The following is an 18,430-nucleotide window of genomic DNA, read 5'->3' as shown; positions in this document are numbered from 1 at the left end:
ATGCTAGAGAAAGTTCACTAACAATTCAGTTCATACTCATCACAAAGCAATCATCCTCCAGATCCTACTTGGAGCTTTACAAATATATTTCTCAAGTTTCAGTTTAACCTTGGTTATAAATATTCTCACCGTATGGAATGAAACTCTTGCTTCAGAGCTGTGGTTGAGCTTGAAATGAAGTGAAAGGGATGGTGAGAAGCCTCTGGGGTGGAAAAGAAGCAGAGGGAACACTGCAGACCCATGCTGAGATACCACAGTGACACTCTGAGGATGCCAGCGGTGCATACAAGTGCTTCTGCTAAGCTGAGCTCCCACAAGCAGCCTCGGGTGGGAGTTTGGAACTCCTGCACCAAAAATATTGAAGTATCTGTTTGTTAAACCTCAACACAGAGAAAGGAAATTTCTTGTCGTGCAGATATTCTGTGTGTGCTTTCTCTTCTCTCTACAAGCAGAGGGAAAAGATTTCAGTCTCACAGCTTCAGAACATAAACAATTTTGCTGCCCTGCCGGGTAAAATTAATGCACAAAACCAAAATGATGGACCAAATCCAGTCTTCTGATTCCAGTGAGTATTTCTGTGAATTTAGTGAACCTGAAATTGTTGAAATGGACAGGCTCAATTTGCTATTAGCTGTGCACACAGCTTGCTGTTAACTGAATGATTGATAGAGATGTGAAAGTTCAATGTATTTGCTTGTCTTCTGGTGCCTTATAAGAAACTGACCTATCTATGATCATGTAGGTCATAGGTTCCTCCAGGATTTATCTTATTAAAATGATTTTAGCAAGGCTTCAAAAGGCAGTTAAAGATAGCAGGGTGGAGAACAAGAATTCTTGATAGCAAAGTTGCTTAAGTCCGTATATCCCTGAAAAAGCCTAAAAATCATAGAATCCCAAAATGGTAGGAAGGGACCCCAAAGATCATCTGTTCCAACCCTTTGCCAAGGGCAGTGACACCTCCCACTAGACCAGGTTGCTCCAAACCCCATCCAGCCTGGAAAAATGCATGTTAAAGTCAGTGTTTATATTAAAAAAAAAAAATAAAAACCAAAGGCTTAAATGAACAAAAAGCCATCCCTTGCCTCCACAGACTTCTAGCAGTTTTTCCATATTGAAATTAGATGCCTTCTGTTATTTGAATCTCTGCTTAAATGTGAAACTTTGCAAAGCTTTCCTTTAACTAAGTGGAAATTTGCAAGAGAAGTGGATACTCCATGAGTTCAAACTGGAGGAATAAAAATAAACAGTTGGAAAACTCAGCAAATCAGCCACGAGCCCAGATGGAAAGAAGTTGCTGAGGACATTCTGCCAGCTAGTTCTGGATCCTGTCTTTAAGGTAAAACACCATTTGATCTTGATTTGATTCAAGAGGGCAAGTGTAGATTTTTTTTTTTATTTGGCAGATTAACCATTAGGACAGCCAACCTTCTTCTAAAGTAGGTCCATACTTTCTGTAGATACTAGAAAAAAAGAACAGTGTGAAAAATGTGGGACATAAGCAGAATCAGAACCATCTGTAACCTGGAATAACATAACCAATTGTCTTTTTATAACCTGGTCAGTGCTTAATTTGTGTGTCAGGAATGCCACAATCTGAAATAATATACTAGGAATGTACTGCACTGAATCTGCCAGGGAGATAACAGTGTGGTGCAGCATGCAAAGCACACACCTTGTCTAAGAAAAGAGAGGAATTTTTTATTTCATACTAGAAAGACACCAGTACTGCTTCTCTGCCTCTTCTCAGGGTGTCAGTGCAATGCTGATACAAATACTGTGGCTCTGTAATCAGAAATGAGGTTTCTGTGGGCTCTCACAGATTCCAGTGTACCTGAAAAGACTGAATTCCAGTCAACCCCTGGAAGAGCAATGTCTGAAAGCACATCAGCACTTTCTCTGCAGCACTGAGTGCTAAGAGAAGAGAATTTAAGAAACTGCCCAGTTCCCTTTGTAATTCACATTCCCCTCAGGTTTGTTAAAGACCACAGTAAAAGGGGGCCCAGGGGATGTGTAAACTTCTTTAACTCTTCACTGGAGAAGGGAAATCCTAACACATCACTGTGACAAGTGGCCAGAGATTTAAAAAGACAATCGGGTTTATTTTTAATCTTCTCTATCTGAAAAACACAACCAGTATATAGCCAAAATATGGCTATCCATGGACCTTTGTCTTTTTAGTACTGTAATGTGCTGTCAACAGTGAAAGACATTCGTGGCTTTTTTTCAGGAGCATAATACAACCCAAGGTCCCAAACTTTGGCTGGAATGTAAGCCACCAGCCCAAGGAAACACAGAGTGCAATGAGTGATGGCTTTTAGTAATTCAGACATAGAGCTGTGTCCAAATTGCTTATTGTAAATAAGTATTTTACACATAGCTTTGAGATTTAAAAGAATTAAGTAGTCATAGGGAAATCTCAAGTGGCTGCCATGACTTTTTGAATTGAATTGAATTGAATTGAACTGAACTGAACTGAACTGAACTGAACTGAACTGAACTGAACAGAACTGAACTGGAAGCCTAAGTGAGGCCTTCTACATGGAATCCAAGAAGTTTATTTTGATGTTTGTTGTTATGTTTGTTGAAACAAGTTTAAATTACAGTGGGAGTTTTGTATTCCTAGGCCATACACGATGTGCTGATGGCTCCATGTTGGACATGCCTTACTTCAGGTGATCACCATTCACCTACTGTTATAAATGCAAAGGCAATTTTGGGATAAAATCAAAGAAAAATTTATTAATAAACAATAATAAGTAGAAACAGCGATAAAAACCCACAATAAAAAGAACAGCGCAGCGCTGGGTGGACAGGGGTCTACACCGGAGGTATAGGTTTCCCAAATCCACGTCTGAGCGCTCTCAGGCTTGGGGTTTTATAGGATTTTTAAGTCCTCAGGCTAAAATTCCAAGCAGGCTCTATTCACCAAGTGTTCTTGATTGTTTGGTGAATAGATTTCCTGGCTTGGAAGAATAGACCTAACTTGTGTCCAGACAGAGTCTCCTCATATGTAAAGAGACTCTGTATGTATTTTAATTTTGGGTTATCAAGGCAGAAGTGGTGTGATCCGGGGTTGGTGCCGATGGAAATCTTGGCGGAGTCTCCCCCTTTGTTTCCAGTGATTGTATCTCCAACACTAGTCTGACAGGTGGGGGATTCAGGACTCGCAGAGGATACTTTTTCTGAGGCTTGTCTTTGTCGACTTTGATTGTTTCACAACTGATGTCTGCAGAGACGTTGGTCAGGTCCGGAGTTGGGTTCCTCCCCCGAGCTAGTCCTTTTGTTGTCTTTGATGGCTCCCATCCTGCCTATTTTCCGAGTTAATGTCTCTTATCTGGGTGTTGGCTACAATCTTTTTCTTTCGGAGAAGAGCTCCCAGCCAGGTTTGGGAGGAGGATTTCTTTCTTTTTACATACACATCTTTGGTTTTTATTATTTTAACATATACATCTTATTTATATATCTTTTCGAATTTTTACTTACACATAATTTATTACAGTCCCCCACCTAATAATTTATCCCATTAAAAATTCGTATTTTATTATTATTTGGAGAGGAATACTAGTATTCCTCCGTACTTTCTTTATTTTCTTGTGCTAACATGTGCTTGGTCTCAAATTAGGATTATAGGATCATTATTCAATGGCACTTTAGTTTCATGTTTTAAGTTTCTTCCCTCCCAGTACATTTTCCTCCCCACGGAACACGGCTTTACAGTTGCTTTATTGTAACAAATAGGGTTAACTCGATGATATGCTATAAAAATGGATTGTCTCCTTCCCCCAATCCAGACAGCCTTATTACACTGCCCGCAGACTGAGATTGAGGGAACCCCTTTTAGTTCTCTTTTTGGTCGGAGGTGATTAATTTAACGTTTTGATCCTCCCAGTTTCGAATTTGATTTTCTGTAATACTTGCTCCCGGATTGGAACACTCAATTTTCTCTTTTAATTTGTACAATTTTAATTGGGTGTCATTTAACCAGCAGATTCCTAGGTGCAGTTCTGGGGACAAACGGCTAATGTCTCGGCTTTTGTGGCAGCTTGACACTGCTCACACTTCCCCGTGGGGTCCACCACCGGGGGCACCTCGGGGTCTGTCCCCTTGGTCGAGCACATGACTAGGCTCAGGAACATCAGGATTCCCCACCACTTCATCTCTCTGCCTTGCCCTTCGCCCGTATATAAGCATACGGCGGGGTAAACCATCTTCTTGGCAGCAAAGACTATCTTCAGGGGCCCTTGATGTTCTGATGGCAAATCTTCGCTTGAAGACCGCCCACCGGGACGCTTTAACCGTGTCAAATCTGCACGGAACTTTTATTGTTTGCCGGCACTCGACTACTAAGGGTTCTGCCTTGCAGTCAAGCTGACCCCCTAGACCGTTTCGGTAAAACAGGAGCCACTCAAGAGAGTCAGGTTCCAGCAGGCCCACCTCGGCAGCAAGTATTAAGAATCTGTCTGTCTGCTGTAATTCCTTTTCAAAACACTTTGTACATAAACCTCTTGGTTTATGTCCCATTAAACAGTGAGCAACCCAAATTTGTTTACAATAAGCACATTTAAAATGGATAAAAGGAAAGCAATAACAATCAACATTGACACAACTTATCCGATCTCCACTCATTTGTGTTGTCACCGGAGTTTGATCTTCAAATCTCCTGGGGGGTAGTAACTTCCCACTCGGTTGAACCGTGATCTGTGATTTTCTTCACTCGAGAGGAGTGAGTCTAACCTTTTCGGCCGTTCGCACAGCAGTGTCCGTGGTCAGGAGAACGAGGAAGGGACCTTCCCAATGAGGACTGAGGGGAAGTTCCCTCCACACCTTAATCAATACTTTGTCGCCCGGCTGGATTTTGTGAATTGGAAATCCCAATGTTGTGCTTTGAGGAATCAATCCTTTTTCCCGGAGTTCCTGTAGATTTTTATTTATAGAAATGAGATAAGGTTGTAATTGCACATCCTCTATTTGAGGGTGTGCCACCGGCATCCCATGCCTATATGGCATTCCATATAGCATTTCAAAAGGGGATAAACCGGTTTCAGAATGAGGCATGGTCCGGATGTTTAACAAAGCTAAAGGAAGACATCGGACCCAAGTCATTTTTGTTTCGATTATTAATTTGGACAATTGCGATTTTAATGTTTGATTCATCCTTTCTACCTGTCCCGAGCTTTGAGGGTGCCAGGGGGTGTGATATTGCCATCTGATTCCCAATGCTTCTGACAGTTGTTTAATGATTTTGGAGGTGAAGTGAGTCCCTTGATCTGAATCGATATGGTCTACTATCCCATATCTAGGAATTATTTCCTCTAGTAGAATTTTAGACACGGTTTGGGCCGTAGCCTTTGCTCTGGGAAATGCCTCGACCCAATGTGTCAGTTTATCCACTATTACTAATAAATATTTATTTCTCCCAATCTTTGGTAGTTCCGTGAAATCTACCTGGACTCTCTCGAATGGCCTATACGAAAGTGGCCGGCCACCCCAATTTGTTTGTTTTGAATTGGCACGATTTACTTTCTGGCATATCACACACCCCTGTACCTCTTGCTTGGCAAGTTCAAAGATTCCTTTACATCCGAAAAATTTTAAAAAAATTGTTCAGCCAGTGCTCTGGTTCCCCAGTGGGTTTGTTCATGCAATCTCCTGAGTATTCCTCTCGCTATACTTTTTGGAACCAGCTCCCTCCCGTCTGGCAACCACCATTTATTTTCTTTAAAATATCCACCTACCTTCTGGAAATCTTCTTGCTCCTTCTCTGAAGGAAGCACGGACACTTCTGGGGTTTCTTTGGGACTGATCTCGGGAATACTTACCGCCAGTAACGCAGCTCGTTTCGCCTCTTTGTCCGCTAGATTGTTTCCCCTGGTGTGAAACCGCCACCCAGTTTGGTGTCCTTTTACATGGACTACTGATATCTCCTGGGGCTCTCTGATAGCTTCTAAGATTTGTTTAATTATTTCTCCATGTATTAAAACCTCTTTCTTCTCATATTTTTCCGAAAGTATGCACTACCCCAAATGCATACTTCGAATCTGTGAAAATAGTTCCCCTTTTTCCCTTCAGGCCTTTGAGGGCTCTTAAGAGTGCAAATAGTTCACAGGCTTGAGCCGACCAGCATGCCTGCAAGGGACCTGATCCTATGATTTGTTCGGTCTTACCATTTATGATGGCATAACCTGACTTTCTTTTTCCTTCTACCATTTTTGATGAACCATCAATGGACCATTTTTCCCCCCCTTCTAACTCTTGATCTTCCAGGTCCGGTCTTACCTTTGTTTGCAATTCCACTGCTTCAATGCAATTATGCAACAGCTCACCTGTTGGTTCCCCAAACAAAAACTGCGCCGGGTTTTGGGCAGTAGTTGTCCTCAACTCGAGGCCTGGTGAACTAATTAGCATGGCTTCATATTTCAGAAGTCTTGAATCAGTTAGCCATTTCTCGGCTTTTTGTTGTAAGATATTTCTTACATCGTGTGGGGTGTAGACTGTTAAAGAGGCTCCAAAAGTTATCTTTTTTGCTTCCCCAACTAACAGAGCTACTGCAACAATTGCTTGCAAGCAAGTAGGCCACCCTCGACTGACTGGATCTAGGATTTTTGATAAAAATCCTATGGGCTTCTTCTTTTCTGCCCACTCCTGGGTCAGAACTCCTTGGGCTGTTTGTCCACTTACATCAACAAATAGCTGGAATTCTTTATTTGTGTCTGGCAAGGTTAGAACCGGGGCAGTTATAAGTGCAGTTTTCAATTCCTGAAACTTGCTTTCATCCTGAGTGGTCCATTTCACTCTATCTGTGTTTAATCTTTCATACAAAAATTTTACTTTTTCACTGTATCCTTCAATCCACTGTCTGCAATATCCCAGGAGCCCTAAAAATTGCTTGATTTGTCTTTTTGTTTTGGGGCTGGGAGTACCAGAATCCCGGCCACTCTGTCAGAATCTAGCATCTTTTTCCCCTGAGAAATCCAATGTCCCAGATATTTTACCTCGGGCTCCGTAAACTGCAGTTTGGATTTTGATACTTTCAAACCCTTTTTTCCCAGAAAATTCAACAATGAAATTGTACTTTTTCTGACTTTTTCCTCCATGTTTCCAGCAATTAATAAATCATCTACATATTGTAAGAGCTTTGTCCCTTCCTCTGGAATGAATTCAGTAAGTAATTGTTCCAATGCCTGTCCAAATAAATTGGGTGATTCCACAAACCCCTGTGGGAGGACCGTCCACCTTAACTGTTGATTTCTGTTCGTGTCAGGATCCTCCCACTGAAAGGCAAAGAAATTCCTACTCCCTTCATCCAAAGGACAAGTCCAGAATGCATCTTTTAGATCAATTACACTGTACCATACATCCTCGGGTGAGAGTCTGTTAAGTAAAGTATAAGGATTTGCCACCACCGGAAACCTGGTTCGGGTTCTAGCATTTACTGCCCTGAGATCCTGAACCAGTCGGAAGCTCCCATCCGCTTTCTTTACTGCTAGGATGGGGGTGTTATGTTGGGACATGCAGGGTTCGAGGGTACCCCCTCTAAGGAGGTCCTCAATTACTAATTTCAAACCTCTTCTCCCTTCTATCGGGATGGGATATTGTTTGATCCTTATCGGATCCTCTGGGTTTTCTATTTCAATTTTGATGGGGGTGATATCTAATTTCCCCACCTCCCCTTTCGAATGCCATACTTTGGGATCAATTTCCCTTTCATCTTTTGGAGTCAAATGGAATATCTTTATTACTAATTCAGAATTCTTTACAACAATGTTTATACCTAATGCAACAATCATATCTCTTCCCAATAAATTGTAATCAGCTTCTTCTACTAATAATAAATTTCCTAAACATATCTTATTTTGAGACTCAATTTCCACATCTTTTATTACAGAAACTTTGAAGGGATCTCCTTTAGCACTAATTACAACTACTTTTTCTTTACTTGCCACGCATCCCCTGGGTAATTTCTGCAGGGTGCTTCTCTCAGCTCCCGTGTCAACCAAAAATTCTATTTCTTGGCGATGGGGACCTACTTTTAATTTTATCAAGGGCTCTTTTGCTGTTACCATTCCCATCTGAAAGAGCCCAAGACTTCTCTAATCTTCTTGAAATACTTGTTTATCTTTTAATTTCTGACGGCAGTTCCGCTGAATGTGTCCTACTTTCTTACAGTAAAAACATTCTGGGGAATCCTTCCGCGGGGCGGAGCCGTCCTTTTGAGACTCCTGCGGCTTTTTCGGCGCTGTTTTAAATTTTGCCCTGTGCCTGTTCTTGTTTTTGAGCCTCCTTTACTGCGGCCACTAGTATTTTGGCCTGGAGTTTCTGTTTCTCATCCTCTCTCCTCATGTAAATCTTTTGAGCTTCCCTTAGAAGCTCTTGGAGACTTTTCTCTTGCCACCCTTCAATCTTTTCTAATTTCTTTCTAATATCCTCCCATGACTTTGCCCCAAATTGGTTTTTGAGCAAAACTTCCCCCACTGAAGGGCTAGGATCAGTCCCAGAATATATCTGCAGACTTTGCCTTAATCTCTCTAACCACTCAGTGGGTGATTCCTCTTTCCTTTGGCATTCCTCAAATACTTTGCTAATATTCTGTCCTCGGGGGACTGCTTCTCTTATTCTTTGTACAATCATATTCTTTAGATTCACCATGCTTCTCTTACCTTCTTCTGTCTGGCCGTTCCAGCTCGGGTTTACGCTAGGCCATTTTTGGCTGCCTGGCATCCCCTGTGGGTTACGCCGTTCCCAATCCCTGATACCAACTTGCTTAATCATCTCTCTCTCTTCCTGACTGAACAGCGATCTCAGGATAGCCATGAGATCTTCATACATATAAATACTACTTCCAAAACAAAATCATCCAACCTCTCAGCTACCTCAAACGGGTCATCTAACAATCGTCTCATCTCTTTCTTAAACGCTCGCACATCCCCTGAGTTTAGGGGTACATTCACAAACCCAATCACTCCTGGAGCGGTAGGCACCTCCCTGAGAGGGAACATTCTGTGCCTACTCTCATTCTCTTCCCATCTTTCACTCATCTGTCTAGACTTAAAACGAATCCTGCTTGCGGGGGGGGAATAGGGGTTTTTGAGAGTCTGGTCCTTTATTACTGATGTAAAGTCCGTTGCCACCAGGTTATTATGAAAGATTCCCCCTGTCAAATTTGAGGGACCTGGCTGTGGCAGCGGGACGGGCAATGGGGGATAAGGAGATCCCCGACCTTGCACCACCATGGATTCTGGAGAAGCGGCGGCGGCTGCGGTCCCCACAGGAGGAGCCAGAGGGGGGGCCACCGGAACCACTGCTGGCGCCGGTTCCCCTGTTCGCGATGTGTGTGCTTCACCTGGCTGTGCCGGCGAGCTCGTGGGAGCTGATGGCACCACTTGATCCACCACGGGAGGTCCTGCCGGCCCGTGGTACGGAGGGGGTAAATGATCAAGGGGCTCCCAGGTTTCTGTTTTTGTTTCGCTTTTTAGTTTCATTGGAAATAGCCCTACTCTGGCCTTTAGCCAGAGTTTGGCGTATTCCTTCTCCTCAGAGTCTGAGGAAACCTTGCTCTCTACATAAGAGAGCAATTCATTACACGTCCACCTTTTAAACATTCCTAATATTGGCCAAATGAGATGGGGTCTCAGTTCCTGCCCACCCCAAACCTCGGCACAATAGTAGATCATTTTTGCCTTGGACTTCTTTTTCTCTCAGGGCAATTTTCTCAATATTTTAACAACCAACCTAAAAGGACTTTCTGGTGGGATGTCTAACAATTCCTTCGTTTCTATGGAAGGATTCTTCTTATCTACTGGCTTTTGTATTTTACTCTTTCTCTGTCCCATGGTGAAAAAGGGAGTCTTACCTGTTTCTCTGCGTTGTGTTTGTGTTTTGAGAGACAAAAGTCTGCTAATACTCACCTTCGCGGTTTGCTGTACCGGGGTCTTTCTTAGCGCTTTGATCTCTCCTCCGGACCTCTCCTTGGGCCCTGATTGCTAGAAGAGTTTACTCATTCCCGAGCTCTACTGGACGTCCTCTTCCTCTTCCAGCCCTTTGTGATCGGTCCCCCAGAGCACCCCTTTGGCCCCAGGCTTTACAAACGTGTAGAGAGAGTCCTCTCACACCGATTCGCTTCCTCCGTGGCCGGCCAATTCCCTCGCGGGAGGATGGAACCGCGGCTTTGGACTCCGCACTCGCTCCGTGATCAGATCACGTCTCACACACGCTTGCCCAATCACTCCGCTCAACCTTGCAGTACTTACAGCAATTTTCCTGCGAGGATGTCTTCGTGCACAACTGACTTTTTATGAGCTACCAAGCCGCGGCTTCTCTTCCCGAGCTCTTCCTGGATCCGTATTTTCTCTTTTATTGTGGTTTTTACCTCAGCCTAAATTTGGTTCGGGTGTCGGAGTGAACTGCGGAGGTTCTCGGCTTCCCAGGCCGCTGAAATCAGCGGGGGTACCCCCCTGGATAGCGAGGTTCTCCCACAGTTTTTCCGATCCGAGTCACGGCACCAATCTGTTATAAATGCAAAGGCAATTTTGGGATAAAATCAAAGAAAAATTTATTAATAAACAATAATAAGTAGAAACAGCGATAAAAACCCACAATAAAAAGAACAGCGCAGCGCTGGGTGGACAGGGGTCTACACCGGAGGTATAGGTTTCCCAAATCCACGTCTGAGCGCTCTCAGGCTTGGGGTTTTATAGGATTTTTAAGTCCTCAGGCTAAAATTCCAAGCAGGCTCTATTCACCAAGTGTTCTTGATTGTTTGGTGAATAGATTTCCTGGCTTGGAAGAATAGACTTAACTTGTGTCCAGACAGAGTCTCCTCATATGTAAAGAGACTCTGTATGTATTTTAATTTTGGGTTATCAAGGCAGAAGTGGTGTGATCCGGGGTTGGTGCCGATGGAAATCTTGGCGGAGTCTCCCCCTTTGTTTCCAGTGATTGTATCTCCAACACTAGTCTGACAGGTGGGGGATTCAGGACTCGCAGAGGATACTTTTTCTGAGGCTTGTCTTTGTCGACTTTGATTGTTTCACAACTGATGTCTGCAGAGACGTTGGTCAGGTCCGGAGTTGGGTTCCTCCCCCGAGCTAGTCCTTTTGTTGTCTTTGATGGCTCCCATCCTGCCTATTTTCCGAGTTAATGTCTCTTATCTGGGTGTTGGCTACAATCTTTTTCTTTCGGAGAAGAGCTCCCAGCCAGGTTTGGGAGGAGGATTTCTTTCTTTTTACATACACATCTTTGGTTTTTATTATTTTAACATATACATCTTATTTATATATCTTTTCGAATTTTTACTTACACATAATTTATTACACCTACCCTACCCTGTACCAGCAAAAAAACACCACTGTGCACTCCTCTCTCTTGTGAGAGGCCACCTGGCACTGAAGCTGCTTTGGGGAAAAAAAAATATTCCCACAATGTCAAGAGCTGTCAAAAATACAGCACTCCTACTGCTCACATGAGCAAAACTGCCAAAAATGGACTTAGATTAAATTTCTTTGTTATAATTAGTAATTTGTCACTGTTGAAAAGAGTATTGCAAAGAGAAAACAAGCAACAAAAAAAGCCTGGTGGTACCACATATAAACCACATATAGATTTCTATGCTGGATGCTGATGTGTGGGAAACTACATTTTATTGTTTTAGACTCATATGTGGTTGAGATCAACAGTAATGTGATGGAGGAATATCAGGATTAAATTCTAGCTCACTTAATTTTTTTGTACAGGAGAAGGAGCTCTCCCCTAATGGGAGTCCCTCCATCCAGGGGGTGGGACTGGATGGACCTGAAGGTTCTTTCCAACCCAAACCATCATCATTTTGTGACTCTAGGAGGCTTTTCATTCCAAAGTTATGAAAAGGTTAAATGGAAATAGCAAAATGTAGGTGAGTAGGTAAATTGTTCTTTGCAAATTACCTTTCCTCAGGGAAGTTACTATTTGGAGATAACTTCTTTCTTTCTGTCTCTAAACCTTTGGGATAACAAGCAATGGGTATCCTAAATAACCAGAGGAAAAAAAAAAAAAAGCAGAAAGATTTGGGTTTTTTAAAATAAACTCTTTATGAACTGTTTTAACATTAACTTCTGTCCTTTGAGTAACTGGATCTTCTTAGTGAATTAAATTTTTCCACAAAAGGCCTGGAAAATACATTCCAACCTAAAAGTATTTGTTTATCACTATGCCCAGCTTCTCACATACCAATTTGTCTTAACTATCTTAAAAGAAATCAGAAGATTTAAAGCCTGCTTTAAAAATTAATTCCAGACCACAGTGCTGGGTGGTGGGCAGGAAATGTACCAGCCCAACTGCTTAAAAAATGTTTTGGCCATCAGGGCTGAAGGATGTGAGTGTAAGGACAAAAGAGCAAAATGGAGAATTTTTTCCACCTGTATGACTTGTGATACCTACCCTGGCAAAATAGGATAGGAGCAGTTTTGCAGCTGTAGTGATGTTTCTAAGCCAAATTTGTGGGTTTTTTAGATACAGTATTTATCAGACTGCCTGTCAGCCTGTTGTCCTGTACATCTTCAGTTCAGTCCAGATAATTTACTCCCTTTTTCCTGGCAGCCAGCTCCTCCAGCCTTGGTGCCAGCAGAGGGTGCCAGAAGGATGTGGCAGCTCCTGCACACTCAGACTTTTCCTTTTCAGGCTGGGTTTCCAGCATTTTAAGTAAAGATTTTCCTTTGCAGCAAGCCTGCGAGGGAGAACTGGTCACCAGCAGAAGCAGGGTAGAAAATTTAGTACAAATTTGAAGCTTTGAAAGGAGGACACATCGCCAGCCCAAGGAGCTTCCATGACAGGACACCCTCTTGCCACTGCTTAGGCTGCCTTTAAAATAATGTGATTTTTCTTATGCTGCCCCTGAAACTTCACAGTGTGGAACAGAGAACTTCCTCTGGTGCTGTGGTTTCTTTGTGTGCCCCATTTCACTCCTCACTTTTTAAAAATGCACTTCAGGAGTACCCTGTGACATCAAGAGGTTTCACGGGGTGCATTTGGAACTCCTCACATGGAAAAACTGCAAGAAATGCCATGTTTTATTTTGGAGGTGGCTCCTTTCAAAGCATCAGTGTGGTACCTGCTTAAGTAATCAGTGATGAAGTGAGAGATGGTCAGCTTTTAAAGTCTAAACTGGCAATCTAATTTCTTAAAATAATAATTTATATACTTGTGTGGCTGGGTTTGAGTATTTAGGAGGTTTATTCCCATGTTTAATTTTTATCCCTCTGTATCTGTCCTGCTGCACTGCTGCCTTTCCCACGCTGGAGGGCCCGAGCTGGCTGGATGTGTTCAGGTCTTTGTTCGTGTTCCCCTTCTGGAACCTTCTCTGCAGTAATTGCTTCGATAATAATAGAGCCACACTGCACAGGTTCATGATAAAGGACAGGCTGTCACTGCACATATTGTTTTGTGTCCTGTTCCTTTCCTAACACAGGTGCAAGCACTCCATTTCTCACCTTGGCTGCTTCTGAACGCTGAACTAACACTTCTGAGTGCTTGTAATAGCCCAAGGAGCTCAAGTTGACCAGGTCAGTTCCTGTGACATGAGAAGCACCTTTTTCTCCATATCCATTTCTGTCTGTCTGAATTGAATTTTGCTTTTTTATTGCCAATTAACTTGGTCACGTGAGATCTTTCTGCAAGTGGCAGCTGGCTTCACTTTTATCTGCTTTAAAGAATTAATCGGGTAGTTTCCTAGCTACCATTAGGGTGTTACAGGTTTTTGTCTGTGCAGAAGCTCACAATAAGCCAGTTCTATTTTCTCCTGTAGCTGGCTCATCCCTTTTTATTTTATTTTTTTTTTCCTTCCCACTAGGTTTTACTGCCAATTTGAGATCCAACACTGCCAGCCAGGTTTTTCCAGTGCATCTTTGATCATTGGCAGATTCTGCCTGGAGATCCTTGGTAAGTTGTGCCTGAAACAAGTAAAGGTAAAGGCTTCAAGGAGTCTGTTCCACCTTTGAATATCTTCCTAGGAAAATTGTAATTACTTCAGTTTCATGGTGTGTGATGCACTGCCCAGTTTTGTCCTGACAGTTTCTTCTTAAAAACAGGAAGGAAATGGAATTTTTTTTAGAGCATCACATTGAATACACATAAAGTGTGGTGATGACATGATCACCTAATTAAAAAAAAAAACCTAAAAATTACATCCTAATTTGACTTTTGTGGTTTTTGTTGCCTGTATGCTGCTGTGACCATTCCTGCCTGTGTCAAAACCCACTTTAAAAAATCCACCTAGGGCCAATGGTATTCTTTACAGTTTGCCTAGACCACAATTATTTTTAACCTAGAAACAATTATTTTTAACCTGCCTCCCTTCACTGTGGCTCTGGCAGGAATTCTTGCTGAAATGTCAAGTTTTGTCCTTTCAGAGAGAAGACATGCTCTTTGATTTCCTAAAAGGAATCCTCTGTGCTCTGGGAGTTGGATGGCAAAAGGCTGGCAGTTCAGAACCACAGGAACAATTAGATTGGGAAAGACCTCTGAGGCCATTGAGTCCAACCTGTGACCCCAACGCCACCTTGTCACCCAGACCATGGCACTGAGGGCCACATCCAGTCTCTTAAACACCTCCAGGGATGGTGACACCACTGCCTCCCTGGGCAGCCCATCCCAAGGCCCAATCACCCTCTCTGAAGAAATTCCTCCTGATGTCCAATCTGTCCCTGCCCTGGCCCAGCCTGAGGCCGTTCCCTCTCCTCCTGTCCCTGTTCCCTGGCAGCACAGCCCGACCCCCCCGGCTGTCCCCTCCTGCCAGGGACTTGTGCAGAGCCACAAGGGCCCCCTGAGCCTCCTTTTCTCCAGGCTGAGCCCCTTTCCCAGCTCCCTCAGCCTCCCCTCAGTTGTGTTCCACACCTCTCACCAGCCTTATTGCCCTTCTTTGGGCACACTCCAGACCCTCCATGTCCTTCCTAAATTGGGGGACCCAGAATTGGACACAGCACTTGAGGTGTGGCCTCACCTCAAGCAGAGCACAGGGAAAGGATCACTGCCCTGCTCCTGCTGGCCACACTGTTCCTGATCCAGGCCAGGGGCCATTGGCCTCCTTGGCCACCTGGCCACACTGCTGGCTCATGTCCAGCCTGCTGTCCATCAGTGCCCCAGGTCCCTTTCTGCCTGGCTGCTGTCCAGCCACTCTGTCCCCAGCCTGTAGCACTGCAGGGTTGTTATGGCCAAAGTGCAGGACCTGGAACTTGGACTTGTTAAACCTCACCTTGTTGGGTTTGGGCTCTGGATCCAGCCTGTCCAGGTCCCTGTGCAGAGCCCTCCTACCCTGCAGGAGATCCACACTCATACCCAATCCAGTGTCATCTGGAAATTTGCTGATGGTGCACTCAATCCCCTCAGCCAGACCCTCAGTGAAGATATTAACCAGGACTGGGCCCAGCACAGATCCCTGGGGACACCACCAGGGACTGGACACCCGCTGGATGCAGCACCATCCCCACCACTCTCTGGGCCCGGCCTCCAGCCAGTTCTGAACCCAGAGAGGACTGAAGCTGTCGAGGCCCTGAGCTGCAGCTTTTCCAGGAGATGTCATGGGAGACAGTGTCCAAGGCCTTGCTGAAGTCCAGCTCGACACATCCAGAGCCTTTCCCGCACCCACCAGGCAGGGTCAGCTGGTTATAAAAGGAGATCAGGTTGGTCAGGCAGGACCTGCCCCTCCTAAAGCCACGCTGGCTGGGTCTGAGCCCTGGGCCATCCTGGAGGTGCCGTGGGATGGCACTCAAGGGGATCTGTTCCAAAACCTCACCAGGCACTGAGCTCAGGCTGACAGGCCTGCAGTTCCCCAGAGCCTCCTGCCAGCCCTTCTTGGGGATGGGCTCACACTGGCACCTCCAGTCCTCTGGGACCTCCCCAGTGAGCCAGGACTGATGAGGAGAAATGATGGGGAATGGCTGGATGAGCTCCTTGCTCAGCTCCCTCATTCTTCTAGGATGGATCCCATCAGATCCCATACACCTGGGAGCATCTGAGTGGCTCAGCAGGTCACCAGCTGCTTCATCCTGGATTACAGCAGAGGCATTCTGCTCCCTGACCCTATCTACCAGCCCAGAAAGCCACTTGGCCTGAGGACAATGTCTTGTTGAAAACTGAGGCAAATGAGGTGTTAAACACCTCAGCCTTTTCCTCATCTTTGGTTACTGTATTTCTCCATCATCCAATAAAGAATGGAGGTTGTCCTTGCCCCTCTCTTTGCCATTAATGTATTTATAAAAACATTTTTTATTATTCCTTCATAGAAGTGGCCAGATTGAGTTCTAACTGGGTTTTTACCTCTTCATTTTTCAGGATGACCCAGCAACATCCTTGAACACTTCTTGTCTTCCCCTTTCCAAAGGTGATACACCCTGGTTTTTTCCCTAAGCTCCTTGTCTCCTACAAGAGGCTTTACCAACAATTCTCCTACAAGTTAGTCTCCTACAACAAACTTTACCTAGGCCTACAAGTTCTAGGTAAGCTTTCCAGCACCTGCCACCTAGATTTAAAAAAGATACAGAAAATCCCTGGTAACACTAGAATCACAGACTCTCAGAAGTATTTTGATTGGAAAAGACCTCCAAATCCAAGATCATCAAATCCAGCTTGTGACCAACCCTCACCTTGGCACCAGCCCAGAGCACTGAAGTGCCACATCCAGTCACTCCCTGGACACCTCCAGGGACAGGGACTCCACCACCTCCCTGGGTAGCCCCTTCCAGTGTCCAACAGCGTTTCTGTGAATAATTTTTCCATAATTTTCAGTCTAAACTTCCTCTGGCACAAGTTGAGGCCATTTGTCCTTGTGTAGTTAGCAGTTTAGGAATGGAATTCATTAATCTCTCCCCCCCACACCATCCCCACCACTGTGGTGGCTGGAGAGGAGGACTGGAGGCACAAAAGGCAAAGATCAGGGGTTGAGATAAGTACATTTTACTGGGAACAACAATGAGACAACAAAAGGAACAGTAAAAGCAACAGTACTAATAAAAGTGTAAAAAAGAGAGAGATTCACATGCAAAGTGGTCACCATGGAGCACAACCAACTGCAAATGCTCCACCCCTTTGCGAGGCTCCCTTCCTCCCACCACTGGCAATGTGAGGTGGTACAGAACAACCCCCAGGTCCTGGCCATGCCCATCCCAGCTCCTGTGAGAAGGAAACCTGTCCTGGCTGGAACCAGGACATCCTGTCCCTGTTCCCTGGCAGCACAGCCCGACCCCCCCGGCTGTCCCCTCCTGCCAGGGACTTGTGCAGAGCCACAAGGGCCCCCTGAGCCTCCTTTTCTCCAGGCTGAGCCCCTTTCCCAGCTCCCTCAGCCGCTCCTGGGGCTCCAGCCCCTTCCCCTTCCCTTCTCGGTCCTAGCCCAGGGGACTGGCACCGCCCTGGGGCTGTGTCACCGTTTTCCTATTCAGGAAATGCCTGTTCCTGCTGCTGGACAGCTGCACAATCTCCTGGAGCAGGTGTGGTGGCATTGGGCAGCAAAGTCCTGCTTCCCTGGCTCTCCAAGAGCTTTATCTGATGGCAAGTATGATAATCAGAAACCAGCTCAGGCTGAGAGCCTTGAATCAAGCAGAGTCTTTCTGTCACTAGAAATTTCAACAGCTAGCTCACTTCCAGAAACTGCAGGGAAAAAGACCAAATGAATGGGTGATGGGAAAAAGGCCAGTTTGTGCAGCAAGGCTTTCATAGCATGCTGTTATCTGTGCAGTGGGGGGGACTTTGTGTGTTAAACTCATCATTTGCTGCCCTTCTGCAGCTGGCTCAAAGGTGTATTTGATGCAGTCCACTCAGAGCAGCAATCATAAACTCCCACAGTAGAAAGAAAGAGGGAAGAAGTTATCTAACCTCTTATCCAAGCTTCTTTTTGTTCAAGTTAGTTTGGACAGACATTCTGATGTGTTTTAGGATTTGTTGAAAGGAAAATAAACCAAAGCCACATCTAGCCACACTGGCTGAGCAGGATGGGAGTGGTGCAGGCCCCACCTCAGCTGTCCCCATCCCATAACTTGCTCTCTTATGGAAGCAAAAGGGTGGACGGGGGCAGTGCACTGCTCTGATCCCTTGGTACACCCTCATCCTCAGCAGAGTTACAGGATTCAGGGGTTGCACAAGCCTTGCACTCACTGGCACTGCAGGAAAAGCGCTCACACCGCAGCCTGTGACAATCCAGGCTCAAATGTCTTCAGCTTGCTCTGCTGCTGTCATGGCTCTGGAAGGTTTGAAGTTAAATGCAGGCTCTGCCCACAACAGCTGAAGAACACAATCCTACCTTAGCCCCAATTACTGCCTGGAACATAGGACACAGTAATTTACAAAATTACAGCTGTATTTTACAAAATTGCAGCTGTATTTTATTACACTCTTAGTGGATCAGAGCACATCCTAAGGACACTTGTCCTTACTTCACTTTTCTGATGTACACATGAGGTGTTCACATCCC

The sequence above is a fragment of the Poecile atricapillus genome, chromosome Z (assembly GCF_030490865.1).
Source record: "Poecile atricapillus isolate bPoeAtr1 chromosome Z, bPoeAtr1.hap1, whole genome shotgun sequence".
NCBI classification, from domain to species: domain Eukaryota; kingdom Metazoa; phylum Chordata; class Aves; order Passeriformes; family Paridae; genus Poecile; species Poecile atricapillus.
Note: the sequence above shows the minus strand (reverse complement) of the source record.